The following is a 7,023-nucleotide window of genomic DNA, read 5'->3' on the forward strand; positions in this document are numbered from 1 at the left end:
AAAAAAAATGTTTATGATTGCCATTAGGAATCATTTTGCCAGCTCGAAATGAACCGAATAATATTTCGGCGTCCCAGAAATGCAGACACAGACAAAATGCGACAACAAAATTTTTGTATCAAAAAAACACAAAACCGACAAAGTCCAAAACAGAAAACGCCGGTCAAAAGGACCCAGAGAAAAAATGAGGAAGACGCTCGCAAAAGGCAAGGAAATGGAAAACAGAGAAAACAAACAAAATGACAAGTCCAGTTCACAAGACAAACAAAAATTCAGGTCAAAATAACTAAACAACGACCATACTGACAAAACAACACTTGAGCAAGAACAGCAACAAGGTCAATAATCCGACAAGCACCCGGCAGCTTGTCAATCCTGAATAAATACATAGCCTCATTTTCTTTTCTGTTATATATTGGTATTAACAAAAAAAGTGATTAAAAACAAAACCAAATGGAGTGTAAAGATCTCAAAAGGGGGCGAGGACCTGATTTGGACACCTATGATTTATACCAAGAGCAACTAAAGCTTCAATCGGTTCAGATTTTTTTTTTGTATGTGCTTTGAAGATACTTGATAAGCTTAAAATATACAAAAGACATTGTTCTAATCTTTTGGTGATTTTTTTTTTCCAAGTATCAAGACGGTGCAACCTCTCAGTCTGGATTTTGACCGGGTTGTGTGATTGCAGCTTTAAGGCTCACAATAAAAGGGGAGGACCCCAAAATTATTATTTTTTTTTCGAAAAGCATCACAACCAGGTCACACAAGCCTATTCTTCAATTAGATGCGCCACAACTCTGCAAATAATCCCGGCAATAGGACGGAATGAGGCACGAAAATAGAAAGGCGCACCCCCATTGTGCCACGTCTGGCAGGCAGGCAGGCAGGCAGTAATTTCAAGTCGCGATGATTCAGAGCTGACCAAAGGCTTCATGCGGCTCTCTGATTGCGGCAAATTACACAATTTGAAGAGCCCTACGAGTCCCCCCCCCGACCCCCCCTCCACCCAGGAGCTCCCGATGATCTGCGGTGCTTCACTCCTGAAGGGGGTACGCCTGGTGGGTAGCGAATTAGGTGAAATAAATATAGCTGTACCTCCAAGTTTGACCACGTTTTTAACTGGGAGTGTGTTATATCCAACACTGCCTGCTTTTGTACGCGAAGGGGTATCAATATTATCATTTTTTTTTTTTTTTCTTGGGTGAAGTGCAAATTTATGTAAAGAGTAGATTGCAAGTCAAGTTCTTATGCTAAGCCAAGCAGTATTCAAGTAAGCTGGATCCGCGCACCCCCCCGTGCGCATTCGACGGAGCGGCTCTTCCAGCTCAACTTTCTCGCCGTTTGTCCTTGAGCGCTTCATTAATTCCGGCAATTTTTCAGGACGGCACCTCGAGGCTATTCACCTCCGAGATGAGGCGGGGGATCACCGGGAGGCGCGCCGATTGCAATTGCCGCAATTCCCAGTTAAATATACGCTATCGCCAGTTCATCAAGGTTTTCAATTAAAATTAATAAAAGAAGAAAATTAATTGCCGTTTGAGGAATAATTAAATTATAATGATCAAATGAGAGGGTTTTTTTTTTTCAGTTAACGTGCTAACTAGTTATTTCAATTGTTCCAATTATACATTGTCATTATTATTGAATGGATTTTGTCTGGTTGACATGTCGGGTCAGAACTGATTTATTATGTTAAATCCATTGGGATAAAACTGTTTTAACAGTATTCAACATGCTATGAATTTTTTAGAGGTCATGGACAGGTGAGTCGAGTGCCATCTGTATCGAGGCACTGAAGCGGGCCGTCTTTTAACTGGCTACACAAGATTAAAAAATAAAGTAAAACGATTAATTTCAATCCATTAGTTGAACGCAAAACAACCAAAATGAACCATGAGCATACTTGCCGCCCTTAATGAAGCCAATTTGTTTACTTCCATCCGCAAGTTTGATTCGGCCGTTAAATAGCGTCTACGTGGCGACACTGTAACCCTTTAAGTGACTGATTGATCCATTGTCCGATCCGCTTTTTCCTCACAAGGGTCACGGGGTGTGCTGGAGCTTATCCCAGCTCTTCGGGCAGTAGGCGGGGGACACCCTGAACCGGTTGCCAGCCAATTGCAGGGCACACAGAGACAACCATTCGCGCTCCCAATCACACCTCGGGACAATTTAGAATGCCCAGTCAACCTGCCACGCATGTTTTCGGAATGTGTGAGGAAACCAGAATACCCGGAGAAAACCCACGCGGCACGGGGAGAACATGAAAACTCCACACAGGAAGGCCGGCGCCGGAATCGAACCCTGCACCTCTGCATTGTGAGGTGAACGTGCTAACCAGTCAACAACTGTGCTGCCTTGGTCCATTTTTATTGATTTAAAATCCTTTCCCAAGATCAATGCAGGCCAAGGCCATGTCAATCAAAGGGATGCCGCCTGCTTTTGATGTCATACTTCCAAGCCCCTCATTTCTACCATCAATCATATATACGGTATATATATTATATATTATATATATATTTTTTTTTTACGGTGGTGCATTTAGGGAATATCAATCATCACTGCGGTGTTGGTTTATTCATAGGAGCCTTCATCTCGTCTCGTTCAAACAACGGAAAGCGGGTTGGGGCCGTCGCCGTGACAATGGAGCTCGTGTGAGGTCACTGTCACAGCGAGTCAATCCGGAAATACATTTGCTCCCTTGCAATTTGTTAATGCACCTTCGAGGAGTAACTGATCATGCTTCTCGTGGCGTTCTCCGGAAATGTGCTGAGCTCGGCGCCTCTTTCCTGGTTGAACCCGCGGCGCCTCGATCGCGGCGGTATATGGGAGCGGGCGGTGCGAACGGACATCGTTAGCCGACAGGGGATGTGTGAATACAGATAGCATCAAGCTAACGTTGTGCGCGTGTGTGTGCATACGTAGTATCGGAGGAAAAACACACACACACCAGGAAACTTGATGGTTGTAAATGACCACAACGTACCTGTGTACAGTTCACTATTGACAAATTCACCTCCACTTGAAAAAATCGTTTAGTCCAAAATATCTCAATATGGGTCAAACAGGGACTGACCCAACTATTTGGGTTCTTCATTTAACCCAAAAAGTAAAAATGAATCATCAACATAACATTTCCAAAAAATGGTTCTCTCTTGTACAAAATTCAAAAGAGTGGGTTGTGTTGTACCAAGAAATTGAGTTGCTTTGTGGGTTGTTTGTCTGGTCACTTCCTGTTTTATTTTGAAAGAATAAATCTCCTCTTACTTCAGGTCACTTACTTTTCCTGTTGTGCCAGTCTGATTGTCAGCCCCCGCCTGCTTGTTTCAACCTGCAACAGATATTGAGTGTTATTTCCATTTTTTTTCTTCTGTAGAACGTCTCCTCAGTTATCGATCGAAAAAGTCACCCATTCCGGTTTTTGACGTCCAAGTTCTGACACCAGCCGTCAGTATCAAAGGAAGCATTTTGAAGTGATGCATCTCAACTGACAGACGAGGCCGAACCTTTTTAACCATCATTTTTGTTTTGCGCCGTGCCGGGAGATTTTTCAGACGTAAAATAAGCGCTTTGGCTCAAGAACTGCAGTTAACTAAATTGTGAGGCTTAAAAAAAAAAAGGCTGTCTCAAGTCCAGCCCGTAAAACACGGCATCTACTAAACAGACGCTAAACTGAACAAGGCGATAAATCACGGGAAAGCCACAACAGTGTTTTTTTTTTTTTTTTAAACCCTCAAGTCTTTTAAAAGAAGTCACTAAATCACGAAGCTGCATCTATTCAAGCAGAACCCTCACAACTACGAATGAACCACGGAGGAGAAAAAAAAAAAAAAAAGGCACTTGCTGTTGTTCCAATTGAAGACGAACGACGTTTGGATTGCCATTTTTCTTTCTCTGTCCATTGCACCCAAGACCCACGAGGCGAAGTTGTCGGAGTCTTGTGGTAAATTGTAGGTAGAAGTATGTGATTCCTGGCCTATTTACGAGCCAGACGTTGAAAGAGCGAGCAGGACAAGGTCATGGTTATAAATTACCGGCATGAAATCGATGAAACGACCATGACGCCTCAGGCGAGGCGTGGCGCTCCCATTTCACTTTTTTTTTAAGTAAAACGCCAGATGAGACATGTTGACAGAGAGGTGCTTGACGCCAAAAGACAAAATGCCACTGTTTCTGGTTTTTGTTGTTGTTTTTGTTGCCTCAGACCCTGAATAAATGATTAGCAATCTCAATACCTGCCAGTCAAATAGGTTGCGTAACTCTTGCATAGTCAAAGCAAGTCGCATCATATCTCGCTCAAGTATTCCAACCAAAACTGTTTTTTATAGTTGTGAGAAAATAAATCTCATTTTAGGCAGCATGATGAGCTCGTGGTTTGTTTGCCTCATATTTGAGGTCTTGGGTTCGAATCCCTCCCGCATTCCAAAAACATGCATGCGAGGATTATTGAAGACGTTAAATTGTACGGAGATATTTTTTTTTTTTGTCTGGATGTGCCCTGGCGACCAGTCCAGGGGGGACCATGTCAGATTAGGCTCCAGATCAGCTCAATAGGGCCATAGAAATGCATAATGACCGCAATAATAGAGGACTTAGAATGGAGTCCTGTGGCCATAGACTGCTAGCGGCAGTTATGGACCACTCAGGTCAGTGACATCACACTTCAACCCAGCAAGCACCACCTTTTAAAGAAACATGCATTTACACGGACATACATACATTTTATGCTTGCAATTTGTTTGCGTTCAATATTTTTACACAAAAAAGGGAGAAATTACATTCAGTTTGGTGATGGAAGGGTCAAACCATTTTTTTTCCAAATTCTTCATTTGGTATCGCTACCTTGGATTGCGACACAGTTCGCGGACGAACAGAATGGTGATTGCATCTCGCAAACGGAGACTCAAACAAAAATACGAAAGAAAATTTTGGATTTACAAGCAAAAGCGCATCGACAAAGTTTAGACCGAAATCGCTGGTCACAAGGAGCCAGGAGAAAAAAAAGGCAAAAAACAAAAAGGCAAGATAATAGAAACGCAGAGAATATACACCAAATGACAAGAGTCCAATTACACGACAACAAAACAAGAGCAAAGACAAAATAATCACAATACTTACGACTGAGGAACTAGCGGCAAAAGCGACAATGATGAGATCGAGAGGTCTGGAAAAACAACACTTGAGCAAGAGCAGCAACAAGGTCAATAATCCGACAAGCGACATGAGATCTCGGCAGTCGTGGTTTAATCATGACGATCAAATTGGCAGCAGGTGTGCAGGGCTGAAAGAGAAGCCCTCCACTGCCACCTGCTGGAGACACACAAGACCAGCGTCATGACGTCGCAAGTATTTGGAAAGTCCGCCGAGATAGGCCAACTGCAGTGTAAAAACAACACACTTCCACAATAGACAAGTGGACACGGTTCATATTTAAAAAAAAAAAAAATGACTGAATGGAAGCCGAGGACGGTGAATGATGATAGAGCGAGGTAACACTGAAACCCAAAGTTGCATGTAAAATCCCACGATACATATTTGTTTGAGGGTTGCCTCATATTTTTTTTTTCACAGCCCCTCGTAAGACCGCCAAGGTAAAAGCGATCCATGCAATACATCTGCATTTAAAACGCCGTGTCGAAAATGAAGCAGAGATTTGTCTTGTTTTTTTTTTTTTTGTGTGTGTGAGCCTGGTGAAATGACAGCGAAAGATTGACTTGAAGGATCGGTTTCTGAAGCTTGCATCATCATGCCGAAAGAAAATGCACACGACGCGGGCATCAACAGCGGGAGAAAGTGCGGAGCCCGCTGGGACCGATGGGAGGAGAGTGCCGACCACTTCCACCGTTTGGACAGGTGGTTGAAACAAATCCCCGGAATTAGCGAGGGAAGCCTTTATTAGCATACGCGGCCATTAGATAAAACAACATTGCTTAAATCAAGGAGTGCTCGGCGTTAGCTTCCATGTTAACGAAGCAACAAATCCCCACCAGGTGCAGGTAGTGATACCCTACATTTACTCCAATACCTTTACTTGAGTAACTTTTTGTATAAATTGTACGCATCAGAGTCATTTAACCCGTTCATGCACCCTGTAACCTGATAACACGATAAGCTTGTCCACTGTAGTAACCGCTGTCCTTCAAAGGGTTAAACTCGGTCTGAGCGATTGCGGGAAAAAAATAATACTAACGATCGTTTTGACCGATCGTGAAATCACGATTCATCAATGCAATGATTCACTGATTTCAAAATAAAAGTATTGATTCGACGACTAAAACACACTTGAAATCAAACTTTGAACAACAACCAGAATTTTTTTTTTTTTTAAGTTAATTGATAATTTAGTATTTCAATTCTAGCGATTAAAACAAAAAATAAATAGTGGCGGTTTCTGCTGTGGGGCAAAAGCGGTGCCAACTCGATGACTCTTTTTCCAAAATGTAAAAATCAACTTTTTTTCTGGCCTTAATGGAGAGACTTTAGTGATTTGCTTGCTTGATTCAGCAACTTTTGTCAACGTTTTCAAATCAGACGCGACTTGTATTTCATATTGCAGTCTAACACACAGTTGAGTGAGAAACAACCCAATGTGGGCAAAAAAGGGGTCAGTTTGACCAAACTTTCTGGGGTTGCGTTGTACATTTTTGTACAACTGACGCCCACTGAAAAAAACTTTGTACAGTACAGTATATCGGTTATTTTTCGAAACCCAGACGATTTTTTTTTTAAAAAAACGCGCATAAACATTTTCATTAAAACAAGTTTGGGAGGTGTGTTGGGGGGGGGCGCTGCAATAAATATATTTTAAAAAGTCAATAATGCTAACCAGCTTCCAATCTTCAACCTCAAAAGTAACCAATGTGCTCTGAAAGCAACCTCGCATTTTTCGTGGCGATTTCGAAGAGCATCATTTTCATATTACCACCCCCCGCCCCCTCCCTCGTTTGGGTGACAACAAGTGGCCACGTGTGTTATCCGTCGGGCTGCGGGATCCGAGAGCAACCCCCCCCCCCGCCCCAC

The 7,023-nt window shown here is 42.6% G+C and overlaps 1 long non-coding RNA gene across 1 annotated transcript in view; it reads right to left on the bottom strand.

Moving 5' to 3' along the window:
- The window catches only part of LOC109524257 (uncharacterized), a 110,963-nt gene that overhangs the window by 71,256 nt on the left and 32,684 nt on the right, over nucleotides 1–7,023 (bottom strand). The window contains exon 4 of the long non-coding RNA XR_002169929.1: nucleotides 3,285–3,334. This is a non-coding gene — a long non-coding RNA (uncharacterized LOC109524257). The remainder of the gene's footprint in view (nucleotides 1–3,284; nucleotides 3,335–7,023) is intronic.

The sequence above is a fragment of the Hippocampus comes genome, unplaced genomic scaffold (genome assembly GCF_001891065.2).
Source record: "Hippocampus comes isolate QL1 unplaced genomic scaffold, H_comes_QL1_v1.1 scaffold527, whole genome shotgun sequence".
Lineage (NCBI taxonomy): Eukaryota > Metazoa > Chordata > Actinopteri > Syngnathiformes > Syngnathidae > Hippocampus > Hippocampus comes.